The sequence below is a fragment of the Lissotriton helveticus genome, chromosome 5_1 (genome assembly GCF_964261635.1).
Source record: "Lissotriton helveticus chromosome 5_1, aLisHel1.1, whole genome shotgun sequence".
Lineage (NCBI taxonomy): Eukaryota > Metazoa > Chordata > Amphibia > Caudata > Salamandridae > Lissotriton > Lissotriton helveticus.
In genome coordinates, this window is record NC_136065.1 from 1,649,522,966 (window position 1) to 1,649,535,314 (window position 12,349).

Consider the following 12,349-nt stretch of genomic DNA (forward strand, 5'->3'; position numbering starts at 1 on the left):
CAGTTGAGAGAGAAGCAAGCCAGCCATGCAGTAGACTAAATGAGGGCTGGCAGTGTAAATAGTGCTGATGAGTGTAACGGTTTGAGAGTGTGTTTTGGTGTGTAGGTCCACCTATCTCAGTGTGTATGGCTGCTGATGTGTTGTTTAACTGTGAAAAGGGCCTAAGTGAAGCGTTATTAAACACTTTCATATTGCAATTATGAAGGTACATTCCTTCTGCTTCAAAGTAGGTCATGTAACTGGTGCTCACATAAAGCACTCCAATATTTTTGATTCAAGTTCGAAAATAGTTGTATATCTTACTCTTGTGCATAAAGTACGGTGTGAGTTAATCATTGATGTGCTGTCAATTACAGGCAATAGTTTAAAGACAAATTCATATATCTTAATTGTGGGACATTCATCAAGTGTAAATTGAATCAACCAACGCCATATGTGAGCTCCCCAGAGCTTGCATGAAAAAAGACCAGTATGTCTAGACTGCGTCAGACAGCTGTCTGATGTTCCAGATCAATACCATATGCCAGCATCGCCCAGTATTAACTCAAAACCACTACATCCAGAGGCACAAGAGACCCTTGTATTACACCTACCAGTGCACGCCTTTGTATTACACCTGCCAGTGCACACCCTTTCATTACACTCACCAGTGCATACATTTGCATTCACACACCCAGTGCACGTCCTTGCATTGCACCCACCTGTGCACCCCCTTGTATTACACCCACTGGTGTATGCCTTGTATTACACCCACCAGTGCACGCCCTTATATTACACCCACAAGTGCACGCCCTTGTATCACACCCACCAGTGCATACCGTTGTATTACACTCTCCATTGGACACCCTGGTGTTACAACCACCAGTGCACACCCTTGTATTACAACTAACAATGCAAGCCCAAACAACCAAAACATATGCAATGCCAAATAAACTAGAGGACAGCAGGGGCATGAAAAACACATTAAGAAATATTTATGGTAATACTTAGCATCTGTTGCGCACTTAAGGTTTAAAGCATACTGTCACAAGGATAGGGACCGTCTGCGCAGACTCTGACTTCTTCCCGCGCATGATTTTGCAGTTGGAGAAGTAGCAGCAGTTTTGCAGATGGACTTTCACTGCAGTAGAGGAGCGGTCGAGCGGAGACTAGCCGAGGTCAAGGTGGTCGGAGCCTCTGTCCTGACTACTGAAAGCGGACCGGTCGTGCCCTGCAGCAGCAGCAGCCTAGTCCATCCATTTTGGTTGCAGGTTGCTGTCCGGACCGGAGTAGAAGAGACTTGTGAACTCAGGCAGGTAGGGCCCCACAGGCGGGCAGTTTTTAACTTATTATAGGCCTGCAGAAGGTACTCACACGTCACACGGACAATGTGCACACCAGAGCCTCCTCGGTCTGCCATACTCAAGGCAACACTGCCCTGGCTGCCAAACAGATCACTAGAGCTGCCAGAATGAAAGCTGCTGGCTGCAGAGTATTTGGAATTAAAGGACCTAGACAGCATGCTCTGCATAAAGAAGGACAGATTTAACAAAAAGAGGTTAGTCAAGCATGAAAACAACGACAGGACATGTTATGCAGCGAGGCACAGGCGCAAAATATATCAAGTGCATGCTTGACGACATGCACACAAAAACACAGTGCAAATACATACAATATTGCAGTGAGATATACGGTGCAACTTGGCAGCATGCACTCCGAAATTGTACATATGTACATTCCATGCAAGAAACTGGTCACCAACAGGTACAACTGTATTCTATTTATGGTAGAATGATGATGTGCGAACGGAACATTGTGAATCGTGATTGTGGCATAATTTTGGCTGTAACAGTCAGTGGCTTGTGAGCAAGAGAATATTGTACAGTGGCTCTAGGCTGTTGTGTGTGCCTGTGAGCACAGAACTCACCCACATACAAGATTTTTGGTGCGATTGCGTGCTGGTACTACAGCATGGAACTACCTGGTGTGTAAGACTATGTGATGTAATGTCTCTTACACTGTTGTGTACGCGCAGGAGCATGGAACACACTGGTGTGCCAGAGTATGTAGTACAATATCTTTATGATGTGTGTAGTGAAGCCGAACTCACAAATGTGGTTCTACAAGTACATTGTTGAGCATGTGTTGAAGTCCAATTTCATGCTGATCACTGATCTTTCTTTTTTTTTTTTTTTGGTTAAAAACTTTTATTGAGCAACAAAATCAAAGTTACAGAGATGGGCCTACAACCGCACGGGCTGGCCGCTAAAAGCAAAGCACAATGTAATAAAAACAATGAAAGCCTTTCCGGCGGGCGGGCACAAACCGGATACAGGATGTCGCCCACACTATAGAACAGGAGAAGACAATTTTCCGTTTTATACACACAAAAACAAACAAACATCTAAAAGGCGAATGCATAATAAACGGAGTCAGCGCAGGAGGGGGAGGAGAACCCCACTAATCAGGAATCCAAAGTCACAATCAGCAGGATAAGGCAAGGCAGGGGGGGACAGCGGGGAGGTCAATCAAATCAAGGGACAGTATACGAAAGTTCAGGAACGTCGGCCTAGGGAGACAGGATAACATCAGGGGTTTCAACCAAGGGAGGAGCGCAAATATCACCGCGATAGGCGTTCCACTGACTCCAGATCTTCGTCCATGCCCTAGGCCTGCCCCTGGCTGTGTAAACAGTCTTCTCGCGGAACATAGACCAGTCCATGTTGTCTTCCCACACAGAGACACTGGGGGGCCTGTGTGAGCCCCAAAGTTGCGCTATGTCTCGCTTCGCAATCATATATCCCAGGGTCGCCCATCTGGTCTGGGCCACCGAGTAGTCGGTGGGTTCCCACACATTCAACAGGCATCTCCGGGCCTCCTGCGCCAGAGCAATTCCAGTCACATCAGTCATCACCGCAAGCACCTCCGTCCAGTAGGCAGCCACCCTCGGACACTCCCAAATAATATGAAGAAACGTAGCACTCATCCCACACCCACGCTTGCACAGGCCATCCGGGGAAAAACCCATCACAACCAAACGAGGACCAGTGACGTACACCCGGTGGAGGATCTTAAGCTGAACTAGACGGAGGCGGGCAGGAATGGCGTCCTCTTTTGGAGAAGACAGCGCTGACTGCCAATCTTCGTCATCCAATTCCAGCCCGTCGCCGACCCAAGCCTCCCTGAGTCGAACAAGCAAGTCGGCGCGATTGTGAATCAGCTTCTTATAAATCAAGGAGATAGTGCTATCGGGGAGATGGCCGTCCAGGATACGATCCTCGAGGGGGGAGGATTCGGGAAGAGCAGCACCAGAAGTCAGAACAGAAGCGAGGGCATGACGGACCTGCAAATATCTAAAAAATTCCCTATCACTCAGTTCATATTCATTCCGAAGGGTCTCGAAGGACTTCACCGCTCCATTCACACATACATCACCCACTCTACAAATACCAATCGTATCCCAGCGGTCAAACCCCTTCGTCGTCCAGAGACATCCCAGACGCTCAGATGCATAGAGCGGAGTAGCAAGCGTCACTCGGTCGTCCCACCCCAGGCTTACATTCGCAGCGCGCCATACACTAACCGCGATCCTGGTAGGGCCCGTAAGATGGCGCCCAGCCGACCTAGAATAAAGCGCTCTATTAAAGTCCCCACCCGGCAGCTGGAGTCTATCCATTTCAAAGGCCGGGTCCCGACCCGGGGAATACATTGAATGGTTAATGGCAGACAGTTGGGTAGCCCAGTAATATCTCCTGATATCAGGAAGTGCTATGCCCCCGTCATACCAAGGGATGGTGAGCTTCGCAAGGGCGAGACGTGGACGCCCGTCCCAAATCAGTTGCCTTTGCAGACTTTCAACCTCTCGGAAATAGGTAGCAGGGATAAGATCATAAGAATTTTGGAGTGCATAAAGGAATCGCGGTAGGGACATCATTTTGAAAAGGGCGGCCCTGCCCAGCGGCGACAACGGTAATCTACGCCAACGGGCCACGTCCAGCCTCAGTCTAAGAAGTGGGGGAAGGAGATTACGTTCAAACCGGAGCGACGAATCCAGCGTAATAAAAATCCCCAGATATTTGAACCCGGACTGAACAATCTGGATAGGAACTCTGTTCGGCAATGGGGGCAGAGCACCCGAAAGAACATAGACACAGGATTTAGCCCAGTTAATAACCAAACCAGAATTTTTGCCAAACGAGGTGAGAACATCAAATAAAACATTTAAAGATTTACGCAGGGAAGTAAGGTAAAGAAGAATGTCGTCCGCGTAAAGCGAAACACGGTCCTCAAGATCCGGGGACCAACGTATACCCTTGATAGAAGGCTCCCAGCGAAGCCACGCAGCCAGCGGTTCCAATGCGAGAGCAAACAGCAGTGGAGACAAGGGGCAGCCCTGTCTGGTACCCCTACCAAGGGAAAAGGGAACCGAAACTCGGCCGTTAACCACAACCTGCGCCAGGGGGTCGGTGTACAGCAGCTTCACCCATCCAATAAACCCCGGGCCAAAACCAAACTTCTCAAGAGCCGCCCAAAGGTAGGGCCACTCTATCGTATCAAAGGCCATCGAGGCGTCCAACGAAGCCAAAATGGCCGGCTCCGTCAGAAGCCCCGCCCTCGCAATGGCTCCGTGGAGGCGACGCAGATTCAGAGCCGTGTTACGGTGCGGGATAAAACCAGATTGATCCGGATGAACCAAGTCACTAATGACCATTAGGAGGCGAGTAGCCAAGACCTTGGCAAGAACCTTGGGCTCAACATTTAACAGGGAGATGGGTCTATACGACGAACAAAGATCCCGGGGCTTACCGTCCTTAGGAATTACAACAATCGTAGCTAGGCGTTGGTCATAAGGAAGAGCACCCCGTTCACGGGACTCCGAAAACATTGTTCGAAGATAGGGCGCAATCTTATCAGGACACAGTTTGTATAATTCGATTGGCAAACCATTCGGGCCCAAAGCCTTGCCCGAACGGAGAGAGCGAATCGCAGTCGCTATTTCGTCCGTAGAGAGCGGGGCCTCCATAGGGACCCGCTCCAAGTCAGAGAGGCAGGGCAAAGCTATGTCGCGCAACAAGAGGCGAGAGTCATCTGTATCCCCTTTCGACACTGGGGAGTAAACCGCACGAAAATAATCAGCAAAGCAATCAACTATTTCAACTGGGTCAGTCACATTCACACCATTCAAAGTCCGAATCACAGGCACGACTCGGTTCGCCCTCTCCTTCTTATCCAACCAGGCAAGCAATTTACCCGCTTTGTCCCCAACATCATACAGACGACCCTGTTGCTCTCGAAACATCATTTTAGCCGCATCTGTGACCAGAGACTTATAGGCAAATTGTTTCAGACCCAGGGCATGGAGCTTGTCATGAGTAACACTCGATTCCAAGTCAGCTTCCAGCTCAAGTATTTCCATTTCAAGACCCACCACCTCCCGATTCCCCGCCTTTTTGGTTTCAGCAATGAGAGACAGGGCCTGCCCACGAATCACTGTCTTAAAAGCCTCCCAAAGGGACACCGCAGAGGAGACAGACCCCACGTTATCTAGGAAGTAGTTGTCCAGGGACTTAATCAATAGACCACGGGTCACAGGGGAGGTCAGGTACCAAGGGTTGATAGGGGCCACCCGGCCCGCCGCCTCCACCCCCACATCAAAACAAAGCCAGAGCGGAGAATGGTCCGAGATGCCCCGGGGAAGGTGTCTAACCTCCCGGACAGCCGACGTCTGTGCAGCTGGCATGAGGAAGTAATCCAGTCTAGACAAACTCCCATGGGCTCCAGAATGAAAGGTGTATTGAAGCTGAGTGGGGTGCATAAGTCTCCAACAGTCCACCAAACCAAAAGTATCCAAAAAGCCACCCAGCCACAATTGGGCCGAAGGAGTATCCCTAGGGGGGTGACGATCATTCAGGCCGGAGAGAACAGCGTTAAAATCACCAGCCATGAAAAGAGCACCATCAGGGAGTCCCAACAGCACTCGGCCCAAATCGGAGAAAGTAGAGGACTGTAGGCTGGGGGGCACATAGACGGTAAACAGAGAAAGGGTTCGGCCCTCATATTGCCCCACGAGGACGGCGTAACGCCCCCGATCATCGAGGATGACATCATCTATAGCAAGGGGAAGGGAAGTCCGGATAAGGATGCCCACCCCCCTAGAACCCGTAGTAAATCCTGAATGCGCAACAAGACGATAGCCCCACCTATTCATTTTATGACAAGTATTACCCACTAGATGAGTCTCCTGCAGAAAGACAACATCGGGAGACAAACGTCGCAGGCAGCGCAACACCACCCCCCGCTTTATACGATCCCCTAGACCATTGACATTCCATGAAACAAACTTCAACCCGCTACCCCCATCCCACAAAGTGATGCAGGACCCATCCCCAAATGAGCATGACACTGAAAATTCCATTATCAAGATAGAATCGCCTTGAAAAAACAAAACACGAACCTCAAACACGCCACCAATCCACCCCCCAACATCCAAGAAAACACCCCCCACCCTGCACCCCTGCAATAAGCAAAAAAGCCACCCCAACATGCAGTGTGCCTGTCGCCCAAAAACCCCCGTTCGACAAAAAGACCCGGGAGGAGGAAAAGGCCCCAGTCCCACCCGCCACCCCGATAGAGATAAAGAAAAAGAGAAGACACAGAAAATAAAGGCACTCAAGTATAGAACCCAGGAAGAAACACATTACATGGAGACAGGGGCGCAGACAGTAAGTTCAACTCTCTACACCACCCTCGGCACCACCCGGGTGCTCGGTGGGCTCAGTCAAATTAGGCCGGTCCGGCAAAGAGTCCAACCAGTCATTCACCGAATCAAGCCGATCAAAGAAAAGGGTCCGTTCACGGTACTCAACTCGCAGCCTGGTAGGAAAAAGCATGGCATAGCGCAGTCCTAAGTCCCGAAGACGCTTCTTGACTCCACGGAAGCCCATTCGCTGTCTCTGGACAAGCTGGGAGAAATCAGGATAAAAGTTCACCGTGGCATTTTCGAAGGCCACCGGGCCCTTAACTCGCGAGGCCTGCAGGATAGCGTCTCGGTCCCTATAGTGAAAAAGTTTTGCAACAATGGGCCTCGGCGGGGCGCCCGGTTTGCCCTGGACGCCCGGAACGCGATGGGCACGCTCCACCGCAAAGAATTTGCTCAATCCAGATGGAGAAAGGTAGTTTTGTATCAAGTCCTCAACCAGGAGATCAACAGAATGTGGGTCAGGATTTTCCGGAACACCAACCACACGCACGTTGCAGCGCCGTGCTCTGTTCTCAAAATCCTCCAAGCGCTGAGTCATGAAGTCATTTGCCTTTCTAAGGTTGCCAATCTCCGTCTGTATTTCAGAGACATCGGCCGTGAGGCTAGATGACTTGAGGTCCAACGATTTCACCTTCTCATTAGTTTTAGATAGGTCGGCCCTGATCAAGTTCACGTCAATAGCCACAGTATCGATCTTGTGGGCCAGAGCCTCATACTGTTGGCCGATGGTCTCTCTTATGCCAGAGATGGCGCCCATAATGTCTTGCAGGGACGGCTCCGCCGAAGCCTCCAAAGGGTGCCCCACAGCACTCGGGCCAGGCAAGGCTGCTCCCGGGGACCCCTTCGATTGAGTGTACCGGTCCATGATATTAGACTGGAGCTGGCCCCCGCGAAGGGGCGTCTTGGTCTTTCGCCTCTCTTGGTCCCCTCTGCCAGTCATAGTGGAGAATCCGTCCCCGAGGGACCCACGCGACCTGGTGAAAATGGCCGCAGGAAGACAAGGTGCCGGAGCCAAAAGTCAGCCACGAGGGCACACCGAGGTGTGAAGCGGCCTGAAAGGACACAAAGCAGACAGAAGGTGCAACTGCGACCTCGCGCCGCTGATCTCAACACCGGCCAGACACCTCCGCTGGAGAACGTAGTCCGAGTCAAATCGAAACCGAAAGTTAAGAGGGGGACCCACAAGTCGAATCCCCCTGCCGCTGTTGTTCAACTCAGACACGGCAACAGAGCCTCACCAAGTCCCGGGCGCACCACCAGGGCGGGCCCCGAAAGTTCGAGTCGACGTAGCTTCGGTGCCCCTGGTCCAATTCGAAATCCAAAAACAGTATCAAGATCAGCCCAGGTTCCTCTACAAGAATCCTTGTAATTATTCAGGATATGTTCAGGATATCATGCCGGGAATGGCGGGGGTCCGGAGAGCGCTGTGCTCACGCGGCCATCACAGATGCCCGCCAAGCTCCTCCCCCCACTGATCTTTCTTGGTATGGCGACTACCCATCTTCGGTGGGATAAATGTTGGTGTACAACATTGCTACTGTGCTGATTGTAGTGAGCTAGTCTAGCTCCCTTTATCCCTCCGCTCCGCCATGGAATAACACTAACATAACACACGCAGTAGTTTAGTTTGCAACAGAGGGCAGAAAGGCACAACAAAACAAGAGTGGAACAGAGGGCAGAAGGGCACAAACAACGAGGGGAAAATGAAGTGGAACAGAGGGCACAAAGGCACAAAACACGAGTGGAACAGAGGGCAGAAGGGCACAAAAAACAAGTGAAACAGAGGGCAGAAGGGCCTATACTGATTTGCAGAGGGGGCTTGCTGTGTGTATTGGAACAGTAAGCAATAGACAAGAATTCGTCCCTGGGTAGTTACATTTAGCTGAGATTAATTCAATAATTGCACCCTACACTTCAGATATTTTTAATGCGGAACTGTAATAGGCTGACATAGGGGTTCTGACTAAACTGGGCCTAGTACAGTGGTTATGCTTATGGGGTCACAGTTTGAGTAGGCAAGGAAAGCTCTTTTATTATACTGAAAAAGAAAGTTCACTTGCATACAAGCTTATGTACTATTAAAATGCAAATCCACACATGTTCCCTATGGCATGCTACTATATTTTATGAATCAATTGCTATTTCGTTTATGTCCCTGTTTTAAGACCACTTATTGCACACTTACATGATTTTAAGAGAGTTCCCATTTTGTGATCCTGTGTTTGTGCTGTAAATACAAACCTTTTTTCCTCCTCTATCCTTCTGCTATCATTCCAAATCCAAATAACTGACTAACCTATACACTACTTAAAATGTACCTGCATGTTTCACTATACTAATTCAACACTAATCTTCTATGGGTCCCAATGTTTTATGTTTAGAATGTCATGAGCAAACTATGAATCATTTTATTTAAATGTTGATGGAGGCATCTACTCCCACTCTTATGCATTCCCCCATTCACCTATGCAATTACATCCACACATCCTACCCTTACCCATGCCCCCAACTATGCACTCACTTAATCTTTGGCCCAACCACCCTTGAACGCAAACTTATCGTGCTCAGTTATCCACATGGATCTGCGTAAAGTTGTATATCCACCCATACCTATTCATCCCTGAACCACCTTCAACAAAGCACATATCCATCCACTCTTAGCTGCGCATTGATCCATCCTCTAACACCCGGCTGTTCACCCATATGTTCGCATGTGCATCAAGCTACTTATGTGATTAACACCGATCCACCGTAATATGCACATAAAGTCACCCAACAGTCTCTTTAACTTTGTATTCCTCTTAACAGCCATCAGCGCATCCATTGACAACCACCTGTGTTTGCATGTTGCCTTTTGAGTATTGTCTCACTGCATATCTCTCTACATTTTGTCTTTATATGCTTCTGGGTATGCTTATAGTGCAACATGAATGTGTTTGCTGTTTATGTATCTAAACAATAAAGACATTACACACAAGCATTGGCATAGCTGATAAGTCTCACCTTTGGGACTTTATAAGTGTTTAGTTATCCAGCACAATATCCCTGGTGCAACAACATCAACTGTTGCATGGCTAAACACTTCTATGGTCCCAAAGGCGAGACCTCTTGGCTATGCCATTGCTTGTTCTTAATTATTATTTAGTAGAAATGTAGGGAAACGTGAGGAATACAATACATACTTGATTTTATACACTGTTAAAAGGAAAGCATTTTTAATGAGGCGCCTGAAAAACCACCACCTCGGCTGCTGCTGAATAATTCTCTGACACGTTTTAAAAGCTTTCTAATAACTTGTTTTGGATCTGGTTCGTGAGGTACTGGGCAAGTATAAGCGTTAATGCATCTGATAGCCCAGGCCTCTCTTGGGCCTTGTTGGCGCAGTCTGGGTTGTAATTAATGTGGCCGAGTATATTGCTGTAGGTTTAACTTTATCCTAGATGCTGTGATTGTCAATTACAGTAATATCCCTTCTTCCAACTAAACTGCACTCAGAAAGGCCCACTAATCTCCAAAATACAAGTGGCAGGCATGTGCTGGGTGTATTAAAAGATTAGATAGATGAGCTTGACGTTATAAGGACCGCGTCCCTGGCAAACTTCCACCTTCACAACAACTGTTGTGAAGGTGAAAGTTTGCCAGGGACGCGGTCCTTATACGCCGACGATGAGCGGCTGATGTCATTGATGTACACGGACCTCGGCTATGGCACGTTTGGTGCATTTAAGGCAGTTATAACGGATGTGGACCATGTCTCATGTATACAGTGGCCGAGTTTCCGATTTAAACGTACCCTGGCCATCACGCTAAAAGTGTTTATTAAGGTTTTCACCAAGGATGAGCACCTACTGGATTATCAGTAAGGATTGATAACCTGCAATTACTCACTTCTACAACACAAGGTATAACAAAACACCTTCCTACGCGCGGACAATGTAGCCCTCATTATTGATGAAACCACTCTTTGAATTGCCAATCTTTGCAATTTTAGGTCCTTGCAAGACGACCTGTGACCATCACTACATTCACTATGACTCCCTGAGAATTCTATACTCCGGATATGCCCACCCCTCCCCTCGTGTCCTGAAGAACACCCGCTGTGTAAGGGACATTTTCCCTACAACTTGGGTCGAAACGTAGACCAGAATACCGGAACACATGACTAGAGTGTGATTTTGAACACCAGTTTCAATGTGATGTTGTTGTGAAGAAGATAACTGAACTCTGGATGCAATCTGCTTGTGCTCTTTCAAGAAGCCATTGTCTATTGTTTAATGGAAATATACAATTGACTTGTCCCTTTTTTCCTATTGCACTTATCCCGATCACTGCACACCCCTTCCCCTCGTTTTGTACAGTGGGCACTGAATGTTATTTATATGTATATCAATTTACAAAAAAGAAAAAAGCAATGAAATGCTAAGAGACACTATGCGAATAAATACTAGTGTTTGCTGCAAATCGTTTTTGACATTGATTGTTTCTCTTTTTAATAATTATTTTGAATAATTCCACTATAGTTCAGGGACCACTTTTTCTAAATTGCATAATTACCCAGGTCCCTTTGACTTTTTGGGTTGACCCCTTCTCTATAACGTGATTGTCAATTACAGTAGCATCCCTTCTTCCAACTAAACTGCGCTCAGAAAGGCCCACTAATCTCCAAAATACAAGTGTCAGGGCATGTGCTGGGTGTATTAAAAGATTAGATAGATGAGTTTGAGGTTATTTAAGGTGTTGTGCTTGTGCCTCATTGCAGTTCCTGTTGAAAGAGTTGGACAGTCTCTGTCTAAATGTACATAAGTTGGATTTCTGGAAGCATGCTGAGTTTACGGGCAAAAAATGGAAAATACACAGGAACAAAATAGAAGACTGTTTGACCAGTGACTGAGAGGTATGGAGGAAGGCAAAAGTAAATAAGTGCACGTTTATTGCCAGGTACCATGACACTGGTTCTGTCTGCTCGCCTAAAAGTTGGGCCTCTGCACTGTTGACCCCTAAAAGGTGGGCACTGGCGCAATTTTAAATATTTGGTCCTTGGTGTTGATTACTCATACCGTTTTGCTCCAAAGATATTCCCTCTGTAAAGATAGATTGTAGGTAGAATGAACACTAACCAATATTATATTCAATTCTATGTGGAAAAAGTAGGCATTTTACTCTGATGGGCTAGCTTGAATGCCACTTTATCTCACGTAGGCACTGGGTCAGTAGACAGATCCAACCTATTTATGCAACATTGTTAAAATTAATTGTGGTTTATTGCAATTTAGAATGGTTTATTCATGAGGCCTTGGAACTGATGATAGTTTTAGGGGAGGCAGTGGCCTGTTTCTGTTAAGCACAATGGCTTCCGAAAGTCTTCAAAATCCACCATTTGCCTGCTAATTTTTCAAAATTTTCTCGGGGGGAGAACCCCCCCGAACCCTCCTTGGGTGGTTCGGGCACGGTGTGCTACAACAATCATTTGCAGCCCCACCACTTTCAAATGTCACCAGCTGCCACTGTAGGGGCTAGAAAGTGGTGGAAGTCTCTGGAAGGGTCTGGGGGCAGGGGCTTCTGGAAGAGTCCAGGGAGTTCTGGTATGTCCCCTGCCTTCCCTGACCTAGC